At 42.6% G+C, this 27,699-nt stretch overlaps 1 protein-coding gene across 12 annotated transcripts in view; it reads right to left on the bottom strand.

The window, feature by feature from the left end:
- gpat2 (glycerol-3-phosphate acyltransferase 2, mitochondrial) overlaps nucleotides 1–20,272 on the bottom strand; it is a 146,223-nt gene extending 125,951 nt beyond the window's left edge. For 7 of the 12 annotated variants that reach the window (XM_053624159.1, XM_053624155.1, XM_053624157.1 and 4 more), the window contains exons 1-2: nucleotides 19,996–20,270; nucleotides 7,803–7,935 (exon numbers count right to left, since the gene is read on the bottom strand). The gene's annotated coding sequence lies outside the window, so the exon portion shown is untranslated. Of the gene's footprint in view, nucleotides 1–7,275; nucleotides 7,416–7,802; nucleotides 7,936–18,295; nucleotides 18,337–19,995 lie in introns of those variants that run through there. The other 5 variants (XM_053624154.1, XM_053624153.1, XM_053624165.1 and 2 more) reach the window with 5 other exon arrangements.
- Nucleotides 20,273–27,699: the final 7,427 nt, after the last annotated feature.

Here is a 27,699-nt window from a genome sequence, read left to right as displayed (position 1 = left end):
AAAGGATTATACTCATTCGGATCAACAACGGCTCTTTGCACTTCTGAGCCTTGGAGGGAAATCTGAAAACCTTTAGAATTTTGTGCGTTGTGAAAACAAGGCTAACCCTCCTGACACCCTACAGCAAGAGCGAAGCGCCGTATGACTTAGAACTCGAGTTGTACGAGGTCACATTGTGCGAGTGTGTGTGCGCGCGCGCCAGTGATAATTCAGATAACTAGGTTACAAAAAGCCCATATGACTCGGAGCTGGCAGATGAAAACGCTCAGAGATAAAAGCGGCACCCTCGTGCTGCTGAGTGAAGAGAGAGGCGGGTTGTTTCATGTGGAACACAAAGCGGGAGGGAAACAACAGCGAGTGCTGAAATTATTTAAACAGTGACGCTTTCTGCTCTGTAATTAAAGCGTGTGTATGCGTGTTTACACATTAAGCGCACGCTGATATTAAACCTTCATATCGTCGTACACTACATGTGGACACCCGACCATAGTAAAGCAGCCGGTATGGAAAACATCGCCAGGGTCTGTGTTGAGGATCGGTTTTCAACAACGCCATCCGTACAGATGAAACAGTGCTGCTGTAGCGATTCGTGCTTGCGGTATTTTCTAGATGTAAACACTATTAAATATTATTGTGGCGGCGGCGTCTGTGGAGCGAAGAGGCGGCAGGTCAAACCGGCAGGTAGCGCTTAATGGTTCTCACCTGAGTGTAATTAGTGAGAGTTGATTTGTTTGTGCCTCTTTGGGTTTTCAGGGCTCCCCTGTAGAGGCCAGAGAGAGAGAGAGAGAGAGAGAGAGAGAGAGAGAGAGAGAGAGAGAGAGAGAGCGCGAGAGAGAAGGCCAACCAGCACCGAATGTGTGTGTGTGTGTGTGCATGTGTACAAAATAAAAAGTGCTGAAAAGTGAAAGTAGGAGAATAAAGAGCCTTTTGGATTGTTCTAAGCCTGCCTCCAGCTTCCTCATTCTATCCCTGAACTTGTGAAGTGTTACACTGGTGCCGAAACCCGGGAATTGAGGAAGCGTGTCGTCATGGAGTCCTCACCGCTGGCCCAGATCGTCCGGTCCCTCACCAGCCTCCACCTAGACCCAACGTCAGGCCCTCCTCGAGCTATGTAAAGAGCAGGAGCAGAGCATCCAGGCCCTTATGGAAGCCCAGGAGGAGGACCGGCAGATGCTCCGGAGCCAGGTCCGGCATGCGGGTACATCGCGGTTGCGAAGATGGGACCGTCCACAGCCGATCCGGAAGTGTTCCTGGAGTTGTTTGAGCGGCGGAAGCATGTCCCAGTGGGCCGCCCGCTTACTGAAGAAAGACATGTTGGTGGATGGGTCCTGCAGAGAAGGAGTGGAATGCGTGCAGCATTGGCTGGGGAGGCAGTGCCGAGCCCATTGATGTCAGCTCCGTGTCAGGGGGGTACAGAGAGTGCCGAGGGCCCCGCTCTTCCCTTTGTGGCAGGGATTTCCTCTGGGATTTCCCCTTGGAGCAGTCACGCAACAACAAGACCCTCAGGCACACCTTTGACCAAGTGAGAGTAATCAGCACTGGTCAGCAAATTCAGCCTAATGTTGCGCTTTCCCACCCATATTTTTTGATTATTAAGGATAGGCATCGAGTGATGCAGAACACTCAAACGACCCAATTGTTGGTCCCAAATAGTCGTTAGGAAATGTTACTCCAGGCGGCTCATTATAATCCCATGTCTGGGCATTTAGGGCAGGATGAAACACTAAACCGTCCAACGGCTCGTTTTTATTGGCTGGGCATTCACGGCGATGTTCGCAGGTGGTGTGGGGCATGTCGTGAATGTCAGCTGGTGAATCCGCCAGCCAGCCCAAAAGCACCATTGCGCCCCTTACCATTAACCGAGGTCCCCTTTGAAAGAACAGGTATGGAACTCGTCGGGCCATTAGGACGGACTGCACGAGGGCATCGCTTCGTGTTAGTGCAAGTATACTACGCAACGTGATACCCGGAAGCAGTGCCTCTTCCGTGATAACTCCCGAGTCGAGTTCACCGAAAAAGATCCTGACGGATCAGGGCACGTTGTTTACGTCACGGACACTACGTAGGCCTTACGAATTGCTGGGGATTAAATCCCAGCGTTTACCCTCCACGAACGGATGGGCTGGTGGAACGATTTAATCAAACGCTTAAAAACATGATGCATGAGTTCATTCGTGATGATGCGCAGAACTGGGATAACTGGCTCGAGCCCCTGCAAAGTTTGACCAACACTGTGGCTACCTGTCCACAAGAGACAAACTGCAAGTGACTTATCGAGTACGAACATGGGGTAATTTTTGTCTCTTCTTGGTTAGCAAGAAAAGAAGGAAAAGTGCTACCTGCCAACATTCTTCGGTACTTGTACTTCAAGTTACAGTTTTTCCTCCAAGACAAACACAGAAGAGCACTGTTTTACTCATCAAACTGCAGGCTTGAAGTGGTAAAATGTCATTTTCTAGTCTTACTGTTCACTCCAGACCGTGACAGTCCACTCTATGTCCATAGAGCAGCATTCTAAATGTTTACCTATTGCAGTAATTGTGTTATACTGGACGTGCCAGGGCCGCACTCCCACGAAATGTATTTATAATTTCCAGCTCGTTGCTCTCCCACGACTTCTCTTTTCCTCTCTCTATCTGTACGATATAAAAAGTTGGACTGGGATGCACCAGTGCTCATTATAAAAACTGCAACGTTTCTCTCATCTTTCATATATTCGACACGCCACGTTTCCCCAGGTATATCACGACTGTCATTAAGGTACAAATATTGAACACTGCACTCGCAGGTGCAGCGAAGCGTCTACCTTTCCTCTCGTTTTCATTCCGTATGAAACACACCGTCTCGCGTTTAGAGCACGCCAGTGTCGAGCTGTCGGTTCAAAACGGAGCCATGTAACGAATGATGAACGGAGTAAAGGAACGCGGGCCGTGGAACATACACTCACAAATCAATCACTTTATTAGGACCCGCGGTACACCTGCTCATTCGTGCAATTGTCCAATAACATCATGCAGAGACAGGTCAAGAGGTCAAGAGTTAATTGGTTAAAGTTTGCATCAAAAAAGACTGACGCTGGTGACTTTGTGGTGGTGGCAGAAGGGCTGGACTGAGTCGTTAAGAAACTGCTGGTCTACAGGGTGTCCCAAAAGTCTCCATACATAGGGGAAATGTAGCACTTTTTAGCAATATGTCTTCAAAGATCTTTTATACTTAGTTTATATCCAGATAGCCTTTAAGAACACTTCTGACAAAAGAAGAACGTACTGAAATCGTTCTCATGGCTGGATCGGGAAGCTGTCGTAAGGTTGGGACGGACTTCAACAGGAAACATGGCGAGCACATCGCACATGACACTGCTGTCAAACTTATTAAGGGATTCAAAAAGAGCAGAAGTGTTGTAGACCAACCGAGAAGAAGTTGGTCCACGAGCATCCGCTGATGAAGGCACAACCGACGTAGTGCTGCCAAACAGTCCCCCAAAACGTAGGGAGACTTTTGGGACACCCTGTAGAGTTTACACAGAATGGTGTGTAAAACAAAAAAAACATCCAGACTATTCTGCACTCACGGGAAAGTTACGGTGACTCAAATAGCCACTCTTTACAACCGTAGTGAGCAGAAAAGCATCTCCGAATGCACATCAAACCCTGACGCGGATGAGCTACAGCAGCACAAGACCACATCCTGTTTCACACCCGTCAGACAAGGACGGGAGGCTATCAAGGGCACAGACTCACCCAAACTGGACGGCCAAAGATTGGAAAAGGGTGGCCCAGGTGATGTTTTTCTTCAACTGACTAGAGTCCATGCTCCACTCTCGCCTCAGATTCAGGTTCTTGGCTTTCAGGCTTGACCTGAATACTCGGAGCCTCACCCGGGACCGGTTCTGGGCTCGTTTTAGAGAGAGGACTCATTTGCTTTCACGTGGAAGAACTCCTTCCAAACCTTGTGCTATTCCATATGTCACTTCTGTGCATGCAGGTCCGCAAAACGATTAGGCTCATACAGTTGTTATTTACTTTTCTGCTAGCTTTTTCCTTTGATCCACTCGGGAAATAATAGTGTTTTTGGATGCACGGCATGTCACTGTACAGTAAAACAATCGCAGTGATGGCCGAATGGTTAAGGCGATGGACTAGAAATTTATTTGGGGTCTCCCAGCGCAAGGAAACAAGGAGCCAATCTTGTATAAGGTGGTCAGAGTGAAGTGAACGTTTTTCGCAGCTGAGCTAACTACAGTGCTCCAGTCTTATGAACATCTGGTTTTATAGATCACGAAGGCATTCCTTCTCCTCTGCCGAACACAACCCTTTCCCTAACATCACCAGACTTGAAACAGTAAGTAACCCGAAAAGAACCCCAGACCACCCGCTAAAACGTATTTCCGTCACCTTTTAGCTTGCAAAATTTTAAACTGCTGGCTAGAAGCTTTACCTTATTTGTTAGCCACGTTACCCTCGTAGCTTCAGCACAGATCAAATATTTCTGGCGAGAGAAAAAGCACATCCATTTCATTTCTCCCCACACTGCGAGATCCCTTATACAATTTTGTAAGCAGTAACTGAAGTAGAGACACTTCTTGTTCGTTTTTCAGTCTCTTTCTCTCCATTTCATCTTCTCTCTCTCTGTACTTGTGTTGTCTGATGTGGGTAAAATGTTACGGTGTGATTACACCGAGATATGCCGGAGCACACTTCACATTTCCATGTGACGCGGATTAAAATCAAGCTGCGTGATTGGAAGAAAAAAAAACGAAGGAAAAAAAATAATAAAACGCTTGTACTTTTGCCAGATGGTAGGAATGTTGTCTATTCAAGAGTATCGATCGGGAAGAGCATACACAACAGATGGCTGCGGGACCGTTTTAAATGTTTGTTGTTTTTTTTCCTGTGCAGTAAGCTTTGATTGTGATGCAACAGACGCTCTGCTTTAAAAGCAGCCCTTTAGTCTCACTGTGTTGCATATTTGAGCATTTTCTCAGCTCGAACAGCAGGGAAACGCTGCTGTGTTCTACGGAGTCCATCACGTGTGAGAAAACAAGGAATATGAGCCTAGTTAGTGTTCGTGTGCTGTAACACACAGAAGCTTGCTCGTACTGGGACTGCTGTACGTACGCTATACGGCTGCTTTAACACTTAAACACCGGCTCGGGTTCCCATGAAATCCTATAAGAAGTGTCAGGTGGAAGGAATGTACTGTACTGTAGGTGCTTTTTAAATAAAAATTTGCCATCAGCAATTTTTTCCTGGTCACAGTGCAACTTCTGAATTTGGAGGAGGGGGGGAAAAAAACAAAACGTTTTTTTTTAGAAAGGCTCCAGGTGATGTCGAGAAAGTTTTACCTCCTGAGCAAATCGGGTTACAAGTTAGGCAGCTGAACAAGAAAAACAAGCACGGTGGACATCTTAGCAAGGTAATATGAGGAGATTTACGAGGGGGGACCCAAAGAATCCCAGAACTAGTGTTATAAAAGAGCACTCCTCCTTTAATCCGCACTCTCCTTGTGAAGCGATATGCTTTGTCCCAGGCGTTTCTTCCATTCCTGGACATTTCCCGCACTCATCTTTTGTCATCATGTCTACAGCCTCCTGAATTTTTTTCTGGCTTTCTTCCACGGTGGCGAATCGTTTCTCCTTCAGGAACAAAAACGAGTCCTTGATTGAAGAATGAAGAAGAAGAAGGAGGAGGAGAAGCAAGCAGCGAGATCTGAATGTGAATACGCCAGATGTGAAGCCATAACCACATTGTTTCTGGTTAAAAACACCTTGATTGACGGACGCAGTGCGTGTACGTGCGCCGTCCGGGGTCAAGATCCGATTCTGGGTGTGCCACATCTCCGAAAACGGTACGCAAAGCGTCAATGAAGCCACCTCACCAGAGTAACAACCTTCATCTGCGTTGCTGACGATGAACCTAATCCGAACAAGAAGAAAGCAAGACTTACCAGATACTACCTAGGACTTGTAAGTGCGTTGTCATGGTTACAGCGTGCACCTCGAGTGAGCAAGAAGTGTGCTCTGGAAGGCAAGTGTGAAAGCAGCTTAAATCGGTCATAACGCGTGATTATATATATATATATATATATATATATATATATATATATATCGATATAACGTTTTGAATCATTCCGAATGAAACGGTACTGAACGTACCGTTGATTTGACGTCAGTTAAAACAAAACGTAATCTTCGTAGGCACTAAAGAAAAGTATCGTCACAGTATCATCAAACACAGTTTGTTAGCTAAATTATATTTCGTGATGCGCAATAGTGTATCGCAGAAACGTCCTCAAGCATCACGGTATGATATTTTTGTTCATATTTCCCTTCCCTAGGGATCTTGGTTGATTCTCAGTGGTTTAACCGCGTTCGTCCGATCATTCATCTTTTCTGTTTCGCCACCGAGGAGCAACAGTAATGACAATTTGTGGTTATGGATGGATGGATGGATGGATAGATAGATAGATAGATAAAGCAAATTAAATTGTAAATGCACATTTTCAGAACAAAAAACTTTAATCTTGCCTTCATCTTGATGTCAACCCCACCATGTTTTCCGCTGTTATTTTCCACAAAGTTACCTGAAAACCATGTTTACATCAACGGGCTGGCGAGTTCTCCACCTCTGCACGTTCAGAAAAGGTTTATGTTTTGTTTTTCCACCCCCCCCATAATCATCTTAAGTCTCACAGAAATAGTCACATGGTGTGTGTATTGCGACACCACCCTTGAACCCTAAGACATTAAATATCCTCGTCTTCCTTGTTTCATCTACACGTCTGCACTCGTGAGGATCAGTCAGGCTTAGAACATGTGCGCTCTTCTCCGATCTTCCAGCGTGATCTGAGATTCAAATCAATGTTATCAGTCATACCCTTTAAACAACTTGTGGTCACCAAACCAAAGCCTACAGCACACAAAAGCACAAACAGAAGCTCTAAAAGGTCAGACGTGAACAGGACAAAGAATGACAGAGCCGTTTTTATTTAAACTGGTATCCCAGTTTAATTAATATCCTGACGGATACACTCATTAGCTGCTCAATGATCCTCCTCTTTCCCCTTCCAGAAGGAAACCCTGTGAGAAAACGGCAACATCGCTCAAACACAGTAGTCTCAACTGGAACAGCAAGACGGATATTCATATACATGACAAACAGCACCGCTGTGGTGATTCTGAAACATATAAAAATGTGGCGGTTATTACTCTGGTGTCAGTGAGTGTCGAGAATCGTGGCTTTTTACGAGCGTTCCTCGTGAACCCCATGCACTTACGAGCCTAATTGGTTGTAATAACGTTCCGCACATTAGTTCACTGCCTTCGTCGTTCAAACGCGCTTCTTAATATCTCCGAACGTCTTCCACAGAGGCTTCGTCGATCTGCTAATGGTCTCCGACCGTCCACGTGATGAGCTCTGTTTGAAAAATGGCACCAATAAAAGAAGAGAAGGGAAAAAAAACGACGGTGGAAACATTTCACTGAGAAATTAGCAAAGACGGGTGGACGGTCTGGATATATTCGCTTCGTTAGTCTCGTCTTGTACTACGATTCTCCAATCTGATGGGTAAGATCAGATTGATGTTGACTGATGTTCCAGAACAGCAGCTGTGACGGTTTCAAGTATTTCAAACCACTGATTAATATCAAACGTGCTGGCTGTAATAGCAACAGCTCAGTTTCAGGGACTTGTATAGCGTTCATAACTCTATACACTCTCCATGAGCGTCTAAGACTAATAATTAACGGATTAAAAGAATGTCAAGTAAGAAAAAAAAAAAAAGCGTGCGAGCTCGCTGATTACCTGGTGAAGCGTTCTGTAAGGAGGAGTCGCTAGTGCACTTCTTTTCTTTTTCTTCGGCACTTCCCAGGTTTCTTGACGACGTACTGTAGAGTGCTGTGGGGTGGTTTTTTTTTTTTTTTTTTGGTCTTATTACCTACAAGAGAGGGAAAAAAAAAAACAGAGACTGGTGAAGGAAACGAGTGTTTACGGCGTCTAAGTGATAACAGGAACGAACCTGGACGTTCCACAGCAGTAAGCGTAACTGTAAACGGATAAAAAGTATGACGTGTCATTCATTAATAAAAAAAAAAATTGTAAAATCGGTGTGGTATGAGTGGAATAAAACGTTTCAGAACGCGCTACTGGAAAATAATCAACTTCGGCGCGGTATCACGTTGATTATTTTCCGATAACGGCACGCTCCACGTGTGCTTCGTTCCTTACACACGATCCCAGACGATCACGTTCCAGAGCCGTGTCACGGTATTATAGTTTCCCTTCTGTATTATTACATCATCGTTATTATATCGTTTCCTCAGGTCCAATACATGGGATTCGGCTCACCGGGTGGAGTGAAAACATTTTCATCACACCTCTGCTCCTCTTTTCTACCTCCTACGGTTTCTGGGACAGATGCCGGATCCGGCGTGACCCTGAGACCAGGACAAAGCGCTTACTGAAGATAAATGAACGAATAATGGCACGCGCATTGGGCCTTCAAGCTTAATCAAATTAGAAAAACTAATCCTCGATGTTAGGAATGTTAACGCTGTTTAAAAAGTGCTGCCTGTTACCCCCCCCTCCGATTAGACGTAGCATTAGCGTTGATATTTTTAAGTGCTCTCTGGGTATTACTCTCCATCGCTGCAGACTCTGATCTGCGTGTGGATCAGTACATTGTTGTTATGCAAGCGACCCAGTGATCTCGTGTGCTCAGCGACTAATCTGAGCTCATCTTCAAACTGTCACTTACCGCTGTGTTTATTATACCGCAATGCAAATGCAGGGCTTAGAACAACTTTCGACTGTTAATTAAACTCCCCCGAATTCCCAGCAGATCCGAACGGTGGAAAATCCTTTTCGCCCACAACCTGTGTCCTCGCTCGTCCTGCGGCGGTGGAGGCCATTTCCCTGCAGCTGAATGAATTAAAGAGAAATGCTGCACCGTGATCTATTACACACCTGAGCTAGCAGATGTTTAGGCCAAACTGTGCGACTGTATTCGCTCTCATGAGCAGAAATGCAACACGCTGTACTTTCTTTTTTTAAATAAATAAAATAAAAAGTTAGGCCGATTAGATTGGAAGCTCCGTACCTGGAGGCAAATACACAAACATATTCAAGACGTATTCTCGAATTTAGGACTGCAACCAACCATTATTTTCATAATCGATTAGTCGGCCGATTATTTTTTCCCGATTAATCGGACGGGGGCCGCAAATTTTCAGTACCCTTTTTCGTTTATTTAAAATAACATCCACAAACTGAGTGTTACAAATATAAACTTCAGACTAAAACTTTACACAACTGTTCGTCCAAATATATAAGACTGAAAAGAACCCAATACACACAAACACACACACACCAGAATATATATTATTCATTTATGACTGTAGTTTAATTCAGTGCTTTTTATGCATCCTTAAAAATAATGCATAAATACTTATATATAATATAAGCCAATATAAATTTATATTATATAATAATATTTATGCATTACTTTTTATAAAAGGTAACATTGACAAACAATAAAGTGAAGAAAGTTATTGTCGGTGACTCTGGGTATCTGCTAACGCTAACGGCGTCACGTTACGCGAGTATGACGTCATGCGCCGTCGACTAGGAAGCAGCTTATGCTTTCGGGTAGTAAAAAAAAAAAAATTGTTCGTGTTCCTTTTGAGATGATATTACCTTTCTAAAATACATACACTAGACGGTGGGGTACATAGTGCATAGTGTAAGTGTACAGGGCGTCATTTGGGTAACAACTTTAGTATTTACTCTCTGAAGCGCGTTTTCGGAAGACAAGTAACGTAATGAGTAAACGTACCCCGTGCCGTGCAGACAGACTAATCCGTAATGAGATTCGTTGACAACGATTTTCATAATCGATTATTATAGATTAGTTCCTGCAGCTCTACTTTAATTTTTTTTTTTAATTATTCCAGAATTACAGTCCAAAATTCATAACCGTTTCTACGCTATTATCGCGATCTCAGATCACGCGCCATGTTGTACAGAATATTTGGATAAAAAAAACTGCCAGAAAGACCCAGCTAGATGGCGTTTTCAGCATAAATGGTTACGAGATGAAGAACTTGTGAGAGCAGTTCTTTGAAATGAATACTGCACAAACTTCTGCGTCTACAAAGTGGGAAGCATTTAAAGTTTTCCTCAGAAGACATAGGCGTAGTTATGCAGGCTCAAAATAAATAAATAAAAAAGGCACGTGAGGAGAGAGTACAGTTGGAACTCGAAAGAAAGACTCTTCAGGGAAAAGTTAATGAGAAAAGTGACCCACAAATGGAAAGTGAGTTACTGATTTCGAGGGATGAATATGATAAGCTGTTTGCTTTCAGAGCCGCTTCCAGTCCTATGAGACTAACGCAATCATTCTTTGAACAAGGAGATAAATCGGGTAAATTATTAGCATGGCAGATTAAACAATTGGAGGTCAAAACATCAATCACAACTGTTATAACCAATGGGAAGGTTGTCGTGGATCCCACAGGAAGTAATGATGCCTTTAGAGTCTACTATAAAGAATTATATGATACAAGAATTTAGATTAATTTGCAAAATTGAAATAGGTTTGTAGATGAACTACCTATACCTCATTTCCCAGATGAACATAAAGAAGACCTGGGGATGGAAATGAACAAAGAAGAGAAAGGGCACGCCACTGATAACACAAAGTCAGGAAAAAGGCCAGGACCAGATGGTCTTCCAACTGATCTGTATATAAAAACAAATTGTTAAATCCACTTTTGGAAATGTTTCTGGAGGCATTTCAGAAAGGCCATACCACAAGATGCAAACCACTCGTCAGCCGTAAGAATCGGAAAGCCAGATTGGAATTTGCAAAGAAATACAGAGACGAGCCACAAAAACTCTGGACCCAAGATTAACCTCTAACAAAGTTAGAAAAGGCAAAAGAAAGGGTCTGCTTGCTCATGATCCAAAGCATACAAGTTCATCAGTCGAGCATGGTGGAGGTAGCGTCATGGCCTGGGCTCGGATGGCTGCTTCTGGAACAGGCTCAGTAATCCTTATTCATGATTGATGTAACTCACGATAGGAACAGCAGAATGAATTCAGAAGTCTACAGAAACTGAATCCGTCTTACAATTTACAGAGAAATGCATCCAGTCGAATTGGGAGGAACTTCATCATGTGGCAAGACAACGACACACAAAAAAAAGCACTGCCAACACAGGAGGAGTGGAAGGTCTTCGACTGGCCAAGTCAATCACCACACCCTAACCAAGTTGAGCAGCACTTCACCTCCTGAAGAAGAGACTGAATGAAGAAACCCCTCCGAAACAAACAACAACTGAAAGAAGCTGCACAAAATAAAATTAAAAATGGACCAGTATGGTGATGTATACAGAATATACACATACATACGTGAACATCCCTATCAAATACCAATGATCAATAACTTCTAGTAATATAAGTATGAATTCCAAGAGGTTATATTAATTTTGGGAGAAAACAGAGGAAAAAAACAACAACAGTAAACGACAGGGCTGGTGAGTCTTGAGTTGTCTTGGATTTTAGTATGCAATGAAACCAAAGACAGATTGATATGCTGAGAGCAAAGGGACCCGCAGCATAGCATGATTATGAATGTGTTTTTAAAATTAACAATCAGCTACTGATTACATTACATCCATCATTAAATCTCCAAATCAAGGATAATGTGAATAGACGCAGCAAAAGGAACTCCATTAGTTCTGCGTTGCTTTTTTAAAATTCCTGCAAAACTGAAGTCAGGACTGTAAACAACCATAACAATTTATTAGCTAAATGATATTATAAACTACACGTGTGCAGAGATACTTATTGGATTCTTGTATTGTTCTTGATAGACATCACGATAGCATTCGAAATCAGGTACTGTGACAGTACCTACCGCATTCGATTCAGTACCCACTGCTCGGCCGTTGATTCAGTACGAGTGTGTAGCATGAATACAATCCGGACATGCTACATTCGCCATGTTGGCACGGTCACGTGACCTACAACTTAAACAGAGCCGACACGCTCCCTTCCGCCATTTTGGATTCTGACAGCTCTTCCGCGCCAGTCCCGTAGCCTTATGGTATAGCGCAGTGTCTGTTGCTTCCATACTGCAGAATCTCGGAGGAGTCAGTAGGTCATCCGGGAATTTCTCGACTACTGTCTTATGAATACCGTGAATTCGGACATGCGTACCACATTTCACCTACTGTATCGTAGGGTAGTGGGGATATTCGGATGTAGCCTCCATCAGCGAGTCCTAGAGTGTAACTAGAGTAACTAGAAATGGCTATCAGCATTTTGTAAGAGTGCGTTCGCTGAAATGTTCATTCATTCGGTCCCTCCAGGATTTTGCGAATGCGGAAATTAAAGCAAAATCAAGCAGACTCTGCAATATTCGGAGGAGCTCGCAATTTTTAAAAATCCACCACAGACTTTCCGCAGATTTGGGTCAAGACACGTCATGTGACGTTATCAGAACGCCATTCAGCCAAAGCCCTCTTCGATTCAGGTGCGTCAAATACGAGTACATCTAAAAGATCTCATTTATCAACAAACATCACTGCGAAAGTTTCACCAATTCAAGTAGCTTTCCGGGAAAAAAAAAAAAAAAAAAAAAATCAGCAAGCTGCATCGCAAATTTTGAAAAAAAAGCTGCAGCAAAATCAAGCATTTTGGGCCGCAATGATCATAAAAAACTCATGCTGCCTCACAGGGCAGTGTAACACATTCGGTGGAACTCGCTATCCGCCCTCTTCCTCATACATAAGCTCACAGATTGGCTAGTGTCACTGTGATTGACAGAAGAAAATGAGTAAGCCCCTCCCACCCAGACAGCACAGCCAGTTCTGCTCTCGACGACAGGACGAGCGCTTTTCTGTTGCGCCGCTGTGTGAAAGGTCATCCTCTTGATCCGTCTTTTGGTATACGGGTCTCTTCCCGTTTAAGCGGATACGAGCCTGGTGTTGTATGTCTGAAAATAACTGCCTGGTAGCGTTGCCAAGTGCGGCTACGGAGCGTACAGACTTTACTAGAAGGATTTTATTTGAACGCAGATCTTCCATGGAATGGCTAGTGAGGAGAAGGTCAGAGTTGTAACTCGCTCTCGGTTTCATCGGGAGCTAAACACACTGCTCTAAAAAAAGATACTGATTAAGGAGTAGTCTCGCTCATATCGGCGGTTTTGACCCTTGCAACGATTTCACGCTGTATATCATGGGTATATTTTCAGACCTGTATGTTCACATAAAGACAATCAGAGGGAATGCTTATTTATTTGAGAATGCTGATTGAAGGAATCTGATTTAATCACAGGCTGAGACATACTCATTAACATAAACTCACAAGAAAGGAAAATAACGGCTTGAAATGAAATGCACACAAACTCATAATCCGTCCATCCGTTTTCTGTACTGCTTACCCTGCACAGAGTCACGGGAATCCTGGAGCCTATCCCAGGGAACTGGGATCTTTGGACTGGGGTAAGAAACCGAAGTACTGGGAGGAAACCGCTGAAGCACGGGGCGGGGAGAACATGCAAACTCCATATACGCAGCGTGAAGGCAGGAAGCGAACCCCCGACCCACCTGTCCCCACCTAACTCAATCATAACCGCAATGACCCCCCACTCCATCCTTCCTCCTTCTGTAGCAAATGATGTTTGTATAATGATCTTTCCAATGCTTTTCATGTAAGTGACATTAATGCCTCAACACACAAACTCATTTCCTTCTTCTCATTTCCCACACACACACACTTACTTAACCCAAAGATGACATTACCCAGCAGACACAAACGGCTTTTGCACATCTAATCCTTCTTAGCCCTGTTTTACACATGTCCCGGGTGGCCTGTATTTTTAGGAAGCATCTTTGAAAATGGTGCTGTTTAACTAAAAGAAGCTGTTATTAATAAATTCACTACGCAGTCGTGTAAAGCCCTGCCTGCACCTGGAAACGGCAGAGCTGCTTGCTCCGTGTCAGCCTGTGAACCGAATCCCATCTGAATAGCGATTAAGACAATCTTTAAGTGTTGCTCTTGGTTTAAACGTTGCTCTGAATCAGCAGAAACCGTAGCCACGCCTCCTTCAATGGAACTGACAGACACGATAGCCATGACTCAATATCCTACACACTGAGACTCAATCTGTTTGGAATTGTCACATTTACACCCAACACACACGTGGTATCTAATATTTATGTGTATGTGTGTGTGAGCGAGAGAGAGAGGTGTGAGAATTATTTCACACGATTATATGCAACGTTCCCAAGTCGCTTGGAGCTGCCAGTTATCAGGATGCAAAAACACCTCGCTGATGAGAAAGTTCAGAGGAGAATGATTTCATGGGGTAACTTTACTTGAATGGCCACGCTTTACAATCGTGCTGAACAGAAAAGCGTCTCAGAACGCACGACCTTGAGGGGGCGGGGCTACAACAGCAGAAGAACGGGGATCTGAGGTTACATACGGCTCACTTTTCCAACCTTCAGTCCAAGTCCATGTTGACGTCGTGAGTGAATAACGCGGCGTGTCGTATGGACATTCGTCAGCACGTTATCTCTGCATCTTCGTGCGTACTCGTCACTGAACTTCAGAAGGAACGTGCCTAGGTTTTCTCCTGACTCGGTTAAGAACCAACTCCTGTCACGATAATTATGTTATGACTAATCGTACGATGTGCACATGACCTTGATCATTTCTGCCGACCTCGATATCGCCCATTGTGTTCACGAGTGTTTTTTTTTTGTTGTTTTTTTTACAGAAGAACAGACGTACAAATCTTTCTGCACGAAACGACACGAATGCACAACTTGAACTTAAGCAAGGCGCTAGGTAGAACGACGGTAAGTCACGCTGCGTATACGCTCTTTCCATAACGCACTAAAACACGCTCTTTGAAAGCGTGTACTTGCATTATTATGCGATCATAATATCAGTGGCATAATATGGTCTTAAAATGACAATAATATCGTTTATCGCAATTATTTCTGGGGACGATATATCGTCCAACAAAAGTAGTAGTTATGGCGACAGGCCTTCCTCACACTGAAGAAAGGAAGTAGACATATTCTGAAGATTTTATTTGTCATGAAAATTTCCTGGTTTGGAATCATCATCATCATCATCATCCTGCACCGCTACGGTATAATGTTAATTTTAGCGTTCCTCATCACTGTATAATCATATCTCCACCGTGTAAAACCCATATACAAGAGTAAAACCCATTCCCACACACACCATGCACACAGCAGGGGAAACTTGCCTCCGAATACAACGTTGTAATGAAACGATGTAATCTGATACGCATGTACTGCTGTTATCGTTAAAGTTTACAGCCCCGGACGTGTCACTAAACGGTCACGTTATCTGAGAAAACGCAGACGCGCACGGCACCGCTGACGGCTAATTACTCCGATTACGCGTTATTTTAGTATTTCAGTGTACTTACTTAAGATTTCTGGCCTTGTTTTGCAGCAGAGTTTATGAGGAATAATACATCATGGTTTTAGCCCGTTCGTTCAGGCTTGCTTGTAAATAAACATTATCGCAGGGCCTGAGATAAACGCGGTCGGGCTTTTTTTTTTTTTTTTTTTAAAGACGGTATTGGAGAATTATGATGGCAACCTGTTAAACAATACACATTTAAATAAAGACGATGCTGTAAATCACTTACTGTAAACTCCGCGCACAAATTTACACGTCGAATTCAATCATGTCATATTAATAAATACAAAAAGATCCGAAGCAAATCCATAAATTAAGACGGATAAGCCGAGCCACTGCATTAGGACAAAAGTAATAGCGGCTTTTAATATGAGGAAGTGTGTGCGTGTGTGTGTGTGTGTGTGTGAGCTGTATCACTGGAACATTCGTCAAACACTGTGTTCGGGTGGCGCTCTTTCACCGTTTAGTTGTCGTTTTGTCCTCGTCGGCCTTTCTATGCGCTTTACCTTTTATGGAGATTTGTGGGTGGAGCTAAAAGTGACTCACCGGTGCCATGACCGTACTTGGTCGTTTACGAGTGACTGGAATTTATCAAACGTATTCACGGGAATACCAAGACAATTTGTTTAAGAAACGTTTCTCTTTGAGTTTGGACGTTTCGACACAAACCTAACCTCAGCGCTCAGACAAAAACATTTTATCTTTCAGTTTTAAAACAACGCTCCGTGTGGTCAAAAATGGTGTGTGTTCATATCATCATGGTGTCTACAGAGAGGTAAATGCATGCCCATATGTACATGTGTATACACACACACACACACACACTTCCACTCTTTCGCTCATGTGGCTTAATAGACATTTCAATTAAGTTCACAAACCGCAGCATAATCACAAATACTTACACATACTGACAGAGTGTACACTCGCTCTCTCTCTCACACACACACACATATATATATGCATGAAGAGACATTTCAATTAATTTCACACACCACTTCCAAGTACATAAATCTAACACGCACACAGAACACTGCTGTATCCAGATGCCTCCCATCAACGGCTTCACTCAATTTATCATAAGTTAATTAACATCTGACCTCTGCAATAAGCTGTTCACAACAGTCAGCAATTAATAGATTTAATTTAGTCATATGGCCGCTGCATCGGAATCAATCAGCGCCGAGTAGTTAACGACGTCGCTGTGTAAATGAGCTCTAATGACCGACGGAAGGATTAAGTTCAACAGCAGCGTGAACACACCAATGTCAAACTGATATCATAACGAGACCCAGCAGGCTCACGGTCTGTCGCGCGCGCTCTCTCTCGCACACACACACACACATTCACGGTGCATCTTCTTTAATCCCAATTAATAATCACAAACCGGGTGTCACTGTCGAACATCCCGCCCCGAGAACACATACGGTACTTTCTTATATACTCGTTTATCCTACAGCGCCGCTGAACTCTCGAATCAGACTGATCGGGAAACCTTCTAGCTGTACACGTGTTCGACGCGCGCGAGTCGACGAGGGCTTTAGCGGAACGCGTGTCGTGACGTCACATGGCCCACTCCGCAATCTTCGCGGTAATTTTAAAAAGCTGAAAGCTCCTCCGAATATCGGCGAGTTTGCTGGATTTTGAGTTCATCTCTGCGACCGCGAAATCCTGCAAGGACTGTATAGTAACAGCTCGTTCACGTTAACTTGTACGGCAGGCGCTTCGCGAAGAAACACAGGTGTGTACACGTCTGTAATACACGTCGATAATGCGACTAAAACAGGAATACTCCACACGTCTTGATTCCATTTGTGTTTACTTCGAGTACGACTTTAATCGGATTAAGGTCCTCAATAATCGCTGTTTACATGCTAGTTTCTTAATCGGGTTCATATGGGATTATCGTTGTCCATGTAAACGTACTGACTGACGTTTTCTGTAAGATGTTTATTTAGCATTCATAGGAAGAAAGAGTCTCCAGTGTCAGACCTTGGAGCGAACATGTTTCGCAGAAGTTCCGCAACAATTGTAGGCAAACTGCTGTGGTATAACAGGAATAAAAACATTTGGATGAAATAATCAGCTCCGCGCTGTGCTGGGCCGTACGAGTTTCGAGTGGCGCGTCCTCATTAACGAGCTCTCAAACATCCCAACAATTCTGACAGGATTGCACAGACATTTTGTTTGTGGAGCTTGTGGAGAAAGCTCAACAGGAAATGGTAATGGAGATGGAAATGCTCCGGCTATTATTCTTTTTTTTTTTTTTTTTTTTTTCCCCCACATGGCCAAATCTTACCAATTAAGATGCTGAAAATGAAATTAAACAAGACTTCATACAAACAACAAATACAAATGCAAATACGTGTTTCGCTACGGGATTGAAATGAGGTCTCTGATTATGCGCCGTCATAGCGGAAATGCAATCGCAAATACTGCTGAGAATTTGGATTTCCTAATTAACATTTCGAGTTAAATAAAGCTCGGAAAGTGATGGTTAGCCAGATTGAAATCTGATTGCTGTATTACACCAAAAATGCAAATCAGCTCCTCAGATTTGCCACATAAAAAAATTAATTAAAAATTAAATAAAAATTAAAAAAAACACACACACACAGCTGGGGGGGGTTAATGGACCACATGTTACGGTGTATTGCTAATCGAATGCAGCTCGGAAACAGCGGAGCATTTCCGCTAAAACCTGTAAGTGCTTCGGGTAATCTGATTTGCGTTAAACAAGAAGCAGACGGGGGTTTAATCAGTAACATGATTTTAACGTTAAGAAGAAAAGCGCAACTGAGCGTTATGTGAAGAGAAAAATCTCTACATACACTGTGCTTCTTCCTCGCTACTGCTCCATAGAGTGATAAACCTACAACACAGACATCGTAGAAATGCATCAATACATTACGGAAACGTAAACGGAGTTTTCAATACATGGATAATCGAGTTCGTACCAGTGCGAGCTCCTGTTTGACACGTCCTGCAAAAACGCCTGTCAGGACCGTTTGTGTTCTCGGTCCACGTGAAGGATCCGAGTCACACCTGGAACTAACTCGCTTGTTTCGTGGACGTTTCACAACATTAAACGTAACTATATAAAAGTATCAATTCGATGATTAATAGACAATTTAATAAGCGCATACATGCTGTAGTATAAAAGGAATGAAACACTTCAGGGCAAGCCGCTACAAGAAAATAAACTTCAGAGTGATAACAGTAATTCTGCGTAATCACATCGCTTTTTTTTATTATTTTTTTTTAATAACAACACGCCCTCGAGTATGTTATTCCTTTTATAACCACAGCAAATTTCCAGCAGTACTTTTTAATCCGTCTAAATTTTCTCGATTTTGCAACTTGCGGAGTTTGTGGGGGTTTTTGTGAGGTTTGTTGGTAAACGAGACCTTTTAGCTGTACTCATGTTCGACGTACGTGAATCCTTGGCCGAACGCGCATTGTGATGACGTCACATGACGCGTCTCGGACCAAATGCGGTCGTTTTGAAAAACTGCAAGCGCCTAAAAAACCAAGTTTGCTCGATTTTGCATGATTTTATGCGACTGCAAAATCCTGGAGGGACCGGTTAGTTATAAAACTTACAATACCTGTTATAAAACTTACAATATTATAAACAGACATTCCCTCACCATCCTCTCTTTTTTCCCCCCTTCTTTCTTAAAATGAATACGTAAAAATACGCACAGAGAATTACAGGAAAGCACAAACTGCACTGTCCTGAAGACTTTCCGATGTCGGAACGCCGTCGGTTATAAACCGCTGACACTGGAGACTCCTTCCATAAGTGTTAAATCGACAATTAATAATACACATTTCTTTGTTCAATAACAACACGCTTTGTAGTCTGTGTATTATTAGGCTTAGATTATGTGTATTAGATGTTACTATATAAAAAAAAGATCATTTATTAGCATGAGCGCATGATAAACACTAGCACTAATAGCGCATACTAATTTAATCCACAAAATGGCGGCGCTACAAAATGGCGGCGCTCACGTCATCACCCAATAATACTGCTTTATACTTAACCAGATTCTCTTTGAACATTCCTTTATTGCTTCTACAAATAGTAAAATATTAATATTTTCACATTATAAAGACCTTAACACTATAACGGAACGAATGCAACGGCTTTTAAAACGCCGAAAAGTGTCATTTGAGTGAACAAAAGCTGTCTGGAAAAGTTTGTAAAGTTAGCTAGGTGCTAATAGAGACCGTTACCTGAAAGAGCTAGGCGGGAAATGTTAACATAAAAAAAAAAAAAAATCAATAACATTATTTCTAGTGAGTGGATAAATAGCGACTAATGTTATTTTTATTTCAAAAGTCAGCCATAAAACAAAAGTGCTCAACCTTCTTGGCTAATCTAGCAACCTAGCCAAGCAGGTGTTATAGCAGACACGTTAGCTAACTGTTTGGTTATAATATAGTACAAGAATTATCTAGCAAAACTTTGATATTTTACCAATTTAAGTTCTAAAATCATTCGAGAAAAGTTTATATACCTTACCTCAGCAGTGTGGAGGTTATCTCTTATTCCGACTCGGCTAAAAGTGGGGAATAAAGTCGTCCAGCACCTGACATTCAGTCGAGAGCCTCATTTGTGGAAAGCCAAAGGGAGCAAAACTCCACTAGACATTTGTTTTAAAAGTATCAAATGGCACAGATGATGAAAAAGGAGAGAATTGTGTTGTTGTTGTTGTTGTTGTTGTTGTTGTTGTTATTATTTTTGTTGTTTTTTCCCTGGGAAATATTACACGTCCTTTTGTGGTTTGTTAGCTTATATAAGGAATAAACACTTGCATATGTGCTGTTATAGGAAAACAATCAAATACAGTCGTTTGTTTTCCAATAACAGCACATCCTGAAGAGGATTTATTTCTCTTACACAACAATTTGCCGAATATTACAATGTTTTATTCTTTTAAGAACAACACACTGTACTATTTATGTGTTTATAGTTATGTTAATGTTGTCCCTGATGGGGGAAAAACCACTAGAAACCCTCATAGAATTTTAATGGTTATAACAGTAATTGTACTGGTTTTAACAGAAGCTGTAATGGTCCCTGTGGGTCTCTACTGGTAATTTCGTACATTCTCTAGGTGGCATGTTATGTCTAGTGGATACCATTGAGGACTTACGTCCTTAATATGTCCTATTACGTAATGTAAACCATTTGGTAATGGTTTTAATGCTTAGCTGATGGTTCGTAATGGTATTTGTAGTGGAAACGATTAGAATTTCTGCGATGGTTTCTATTGGGGGTTTTTTTCAGCAGGGGTGGAACACAGGGTGTTTTTTCCCCTCTTTCTTGACGTTTATCCAGCGTTCGACTTTCCTCGGCAGTGGGAAGTCGAAACTTGGAATTATGTCATTTTCCACCTCTGTGCATTCAAGCTACGAAGTAGTGGGGAAAAACACAAATGCCTCCATGTTTGTCTGTATGTTGATGGATCTAAAGCAAATACTTATACAGCATAACTCATTTAAAATAAGAAGTGCTACTTTGTTTACTGTTCATGTAGCCATGTTGATTAAATGTCATTTGCTGAATCTTGGGGTTGAGGAGGCCCTGCTAAAAAAGAATAATAATAATAATAATTTAAAAAAAAAAAAACAATAGAAACCATCATAGAAATTCTAATGTTTTCCCATTTCAAATACCATTACAAACCATCAGATAACCATTAAAACCATTAACATTAGCATTATTGGTCCATAATAGTATCCACTAGACGTAACATGCCACCAATACAAGGCAACAAATTTCCAGCAGAGAACCACAGGGAGTTTCATTACAGTAAAACCAATACAATACCCATTATAACCATTAAAACCATTGCAAATTCTATGAGGGTTTCTTCCCTCCCACCACACCGACCACCCCACCCCCCCACCCCCTGCAGGGGACCATCTCAAGTTTCTGAGTATTACTTCAGGGGTTGTTTTGTTTGTTTTTTTCCTATTCGGAGTTCTGAAATCGCAAGTTACAAGATTTATACGATAAAGCCTTCTGTCCTGAAAACTTAACGTTACAGCTTTACATCTGATCGTCACGAAGCACCAAAGCACTGACACTGGAGATCCTTCCATAAATGCAAAATTAAATGTTTCCACCCAGAAAGCTTCACCATGTCAACGGTTAACACGCATCCCCATTACAGGTCCCTTTCTTGGTGTCAGTGTGTCAAAAATAGAGGCATCTGTTTTTATCTTTTTGAAAAATACTGTCATTTTGAATCTATTACTATTGACGAATCCTGTCTGGCACGACATCTGATTCTTTTCCCCCTAGCTTTCCAAAACATGCTGCAATTGTTCTGCAGAAAGAATTGTCTGCTTTTTTTCTTCTTCACAAAACGGCATGTTATATGTATTTTATTTTTTTTTAACTACTTGGCCTTGTATTCCTATATAAACATTCGCTTTTGATGATTTTTAAACAATTTCACGGAACTCGACTGAAATCAAAGAGTAACAGTCTCCTTGCAGGACTCCCTTTTACTAGGCATCAATTATATGTCAGTTCCTTTCAGTTAATGTGACAGCGCTTTTATGCCTAGTCATTCTTAACTAATAAGTCTTTAGCCGCCTGTCTTTTAAGCAATTATTGCAATGTTAACATTGACATTTTTTATTATCGTGTGCCAACGTGCAGAAGGAGTAGAACATATGGTAATTAGAATATGAGTAATAGGCTTAACCGTAAGAATTTCTTGCGCTGCTTATTATTAGGAACAGCTGTTGTGTCCAACTTTCCACCCTCACACCGTACAAGGTGTTAAACCTCACACTAAAAAGGGACTCCTATATTTGTAATATGTACATTTCCAAATAATATACGGGCATCGGATGCTTTTCTTTGCAAAACTGTAGGCTATATTTTGCAGAATAAATCCACTTCTGGCAGAAATTGAGAAAATACGGCTTCAAAGAAATGTTTTATCCTAGAGGAAATGATTTATGGGAAACAATCACCAGTACAAGCTTTAGCTTCTCACTCGAAGCACGGCGAGGAGTGCTTTTTAATCTCGCATGACAAGTGACACACTTTTGCGATCTCTCAGGAAGAAAGGTATCACATGCCAGGTGTGGATTTGAGGATCTGCTCGAGCTTTTAAAAGCCCTCTCACGAGAGCCAATGCAAGTTGAGCACGACTAATGATGGATGGAGAGCAGGAGCAAGGAAACATCGGGTCTCGCTGATGTCATCTGCTTGATCTTTAAAACCTGCTCCAGACCTAAGTATGCAGATTGTACTGTAATCTAGTCTGGTGCGCTGAAGTATTCAGATAGAAGGACGTCTCGAATATTATTCATTAAGCGGTGTACAATGAAGGCACTCCATAGTTTTCAGCTCTCATTGATGTGCTCTGCGTTTCTTCTCAACCTCTCCCACATCTCCGTCTGTGCCACTCACTTCTTGTCGCTCCCGTTTCTCCTCTCCTACAGGGATGCGTCTAATCGGAGTTATTTTTCTCGCAGGCGCCTGACTTTGTAGTTCTCTGCGTGGACTCGTTCTCTCTCTCTCAGTTTCCATGGCTCCTACTGCGAATGCGTCATTTTGCAATCCCATCCCACATGATGGACCGCTGTGATCGACTATCGGCCCGCAGCACACCACGCGTTAAGCCTCCAAATGTCTCCGGGAGCACAAAGACAGGAGACAATGAACTCGTTCAAAGAATTTTCACTCTGAAGCCCTTTTTAATGGAAATGAGTCTCTGGAGTTCTCTGAAACCGCTGAGTAAGTCCATCACATGGCGCCGTGTACACACGCTCACGTTTATCTCGATATGTTTTCTCCGTACACCTGACAAAGTTTTCTATGTGGCAATTCGCTGTCGTGTCTTCCGCATTATGTCCCCGGTATTGATCCAGAAAACATCATCAGTGATATTTTACATCGGAATCAGGGTCCTGGAAAACCTGGAAAATTGAGGACTAATTTTCCAGTCCTGGAAAACACATGGGAAATGAGAGAAAATGTCAAATGTCTTGAAAAATCTTGTGTTGCCCTGTAAAATTATTTATATTATTAGGCTCTGGGTTCTGACCGGAAGGTCGGGGGTTCAAGCCCCGGCACTGCCAAGCTGCCCCTGTTGGGCCCTTGAGCAAGGCCCTTAACCCTGTGTATCATGGCTGACCCTGCACTCTGACCCCAGCTTCCTGACATGCTGGGGTATGCACTGTGCATATGTATATCAGTCTTAATGGCAAGTTCATTAGCATCCGTTTTCCCCAGCCGTACAACTGTACCTACGTGCATGTTTATTTTTTTATTCTGAAATCATGAACTCACCACTTCCTGTCTGAACACACCAACACTTACTTGCTAACAGAGCAGGCCAGCAGCATCAGCATTATGTTTGGGTTCTATAAACACTGACACATACGTTGACCGACCACTTTATTAGGGACACGTGTACACCTGTTCATTCGTGCAGTCACGTGGAATCTTAGGCTACAGTGGGTACAAGCTCACTAAAACTGGACAGCTGAAGTTCTTCCCTAACCCGACGTGGTCTTTTGCCGGTGTTGTCCATCCCCCTTAAGGACCAGCATGTCGTGCATTCTGAGATGCTTTTCTGCTCACCACGGTTGTAAAGAGTGGTTATTTGAGTTACCTTAGCCTTCCTGTGAGCTTGAACAAGTCTGGCCATTCATCTCTGAACTCTCTGATCAACATGGCGCCGCTCTCCATCCACAGAACCGCCGTTCACTGGGATCGCATTTTTTCTGACAGGATACACGTGCTGCTAATAAAGCCGACAGCGAGTGTAGTTCGCGAATGATTTTTTTTTTTTGCTTGTAATTGCTTGACTCGACACCACGACCTCATGCGTGCTATTTGAAAACAACGGACCATTACGTCCTACTCACTTTTGTCATCCTACTGCTGCAGGAAAATCTCTGTTTTAGGGAAGAGAAGCACACAGAAGTAGCATTCCTGTCCACCTCCACAGCAGCTTTACTGGTGTGAGCTGTTAAACCCCTCTGTATCTCTGAGATGTAACACACAAATGCCTCATCATTGGCTGCTGTCAATGTCTGAAGGCACCGCTACAATTTACGGACCCTATCATTTGGCTGCCTGGTAATTACACGCTATCTTTAGCTGTAGATCTGACATGCATGACTGCGTGTGAGTCACGGCACACTTCTGCGCCGCGTTAAACGTATCGGAGTAGCAGGTGCCAAATTATCGTTGTTAAAAGAAGGCATGTGGTAGAGCGAACGCGCTTTGTCGTCGGCTACGGTGTTTCCTCGTTAACTGTGGATGACATCCAGTCAGCGCACATCGTGCAGCGTAAGCGCTCGCGATCCTGCCGACTAATGCAAAGGGTGCGTGGGGGGGGGGTTTTAGAAAAAAAAGTAATATGTTCAAAATTATAGTGTTTTAAGCTGAGTGTCCAGGTGGTTATATTCATATTTACCGCAATGTACCAACACTAACCATCCATCTTCTATACCGCTTATCCTTCCTTCAGGGTCACGGGGAACCTGGAGCCTATCCCAGGGAGCATCGGGAACGAGGCGGGGTACACCCTGGACAGGTGCCAGTCCATCGCAGGGCATCACATACACATTCACACACACATTCATATACTACGGACACTTTAGACACGCCAATCAGCATGTTAAAAAAATGTATCTGTTTGTAGAAACAAGTTAGATCCTGTTATCACTTACGTTATAGCAGCTATAAACATGCGTTCCCTCACCAGCCTCTGACTCAGATTATCGGCTTATCATTCTGCAGAGAAACCAAAAAAGCACGAACTCATCTGGATCATGTGAAGTTATAGCTTTACCTCTGGCTGTTACAAAGCACTGACTCCTTCGATAAAGTATTAAACATATCTTTACACACAAACGTACACATTTTTAAAAAACAAAACCCATTTATACGTGTGTTTGTGTGTGTGTGTGTGTGTATAAGTCCCTGTTTAAGATGTTACTAGATGTTACACCCGGGTAGGCGGAGCTGGATCAGGGCTGACTCCACCCCCATTTATTTTTTTTGTTCCGCTCCGGGGGGGACTTGCAGTCAAGCAGCAAAGCGCTGGCGGAGGGAGTGGTTTAAAAATGATCGTTGACATCATTTGCCTTAATGAACGTTTTATATTTGTTTCATAAATGTCATCGAAACGTTTGCATAATGGTAATGAGGGCCAAGAATGGTTTGCTAACGGCTAAGAGGGAAATAGTTCTTAAAAGGGTTCCCTAACACAATAAATAAACCCGGTAGAGCAAGTCATGCCATGCTGTTGGAAAACGTGACACTGTGTGCAGATATTATGACGTGCTAAAAGCTGTATGGTTATCAGAGTCTGAACTTAACACCTCACTCCATTCCTAAAGTCGGCCATTTTGAATATTTGTCGAGTGCACATGGATTTGTGTTGAAGGTGAGTTAAGGATCTTATTGTTTTTATCTCTGTCACCTTATATGTGTGTGTGTGTGTGTGTGTGTGTGTGTGTGTGTGTGTGTGTGTGTGCGCTTGAGAGAGCGAGAGAGTGTGTTTTTGCACGGTGTGTGCTGATTACACAGTGTTAATTCCTCATTTTCCTGCGTTCCACATGCTTTCTATGCATTATACAATGCGTACCCCCGCTTGGTGTTGAGTGGTGCGTAACGCTGAGCCTCTTCACTCGAATCTGTAATGCCTCGGATCCAGTTGTGCGTTATTTGCTGCCTTTCTCTCTCACGCTCTCGCTCTTTCTCTCATTCTCTCTCTCTCTCTAAAATTTCTCTCTCATCCAGATTGTCTTCAATCACTTTCTTCTATACAGTGCTCTCTTTCTCTCATCTTTACTCCATTCCACTTCACCTTTCATTCTCTCTCTCTCTCTCTCTCTCTCTCTCTAAAACTTTCTCTCTCATCCAGATTGTCTTCAATCACTTTCTTATCTATAGTGCTCACTTTCTCACGTCTTTACTCCGTTCCACTTCACCTTTCATACTCTCTCTCTCTCTCTCTCTCTCTTTCTCTCGCTCTCTCCCCCTCTCCTCTCATCCTAAATCACCTCTCCACACTGCTCTCCCTTTCTTAAAGGAACAGTTTAGCCTAAAATTAAAATGTACAGATTTGCTGTCCTCTAATGTACAACTCCAATTCCGAAAAACTTGGGACAGTATGTAAAATGCAAAAAATTAAAAAAAAAAAAAAAAACCTAACAAAAAGAGTCATTTGAATATTCAGTTCACCCTGTACTACATTAAAAACACATTATTAACACATGATTTGATGTTTCACTTTGCGAAGTTAATTCCTTTTTGAAAATATACACTCATTTCAAATCTGATGACTGCACCGGAACACACTCCAAAAAAAGTTGGGACAGTCGACTGTTTACCGCCGTGTGACGTCACCTATTCTTTCAATAACACGTATTAAGCGTTCGGACGCTGAGTGAAGACACCGGTTGGTTAAGTTTAGCGATCGGAATTTTCCCTCATGCATCTATTATGCATTTGTTCAGCTGTGTAACTGTACGGGGCCTCCGTTGCCTTATTTTGGCTGCTTTCAGAAGTGGTTTTTGGCCTTGCCCTGTATGCACCGAGATTCGACCAGATTCCTTGGATCGTTTAATTATATTGTGCACTGATGCACTGCTACCGATTTGTCTTTGGGGAATGTTCTTCTCAAAGTGTCAGATTATTATTATTATTATTATTATTATTATTCGCTGACGCATCCGTTGGCAGATCGGCGAGCCTCGACCCGTCCTTGCCTTTTTTGGAGGCGCTTTATATACTGTGCTTACACGATTTCCTCACCTGTTTCACATCACCTTCTATTTTTCAACTTGTCGCATCGCTATCAGTCCGAAATTGCCCCAACTTTTTTTTGGAACGTGTTGCATGCATTAATTTCAAAATAAACGTTTATCTTAAAAAAAAAAAAAAACAACAACAACTATGCAGTTGATTCGATAAAACATCAAACAGCTGGTCTTTATACGTTCTTTGTTTAAATAGAAGTCACCAAAGTACGTTTACAAATTACTCCTCTTTGTTTTTATTAGCATTTTCTATACCGTCCCAACTTTTTCGGAATTGGGTTTGTAGGCTGAACTGTTACGTTAACTTTCTTCCCATCATTCACACCCCCCTCCATCTTTTATTGCTATTTCCACCCTCGTTTGTCTCTCTGTATATCTCTGCTCTGCTTTCCCACAGTTCTCTCTCTCCCTCTGTTCCTCT

This window comes from Ictalurus furcatus, chromosome 5 (assembly GCF_023375685.1).
Source record: "Ictalurus furcatus strain D&B chromosome 5, Billie_1.0, whole genome shotgun sequence".
Classification (NCBI taxonomy): Eukaryota; Metazoa; Chordata; class Actinopteri; order Siluriformes; family Ictaluridae; genus Ictalurus; species Ictalurus furcatus.
The sequence above is the reverse complement of the archived record's forward strand: the minus strand, read 5'-3'. Positions and strand labels throughout refer to the sequence as shown.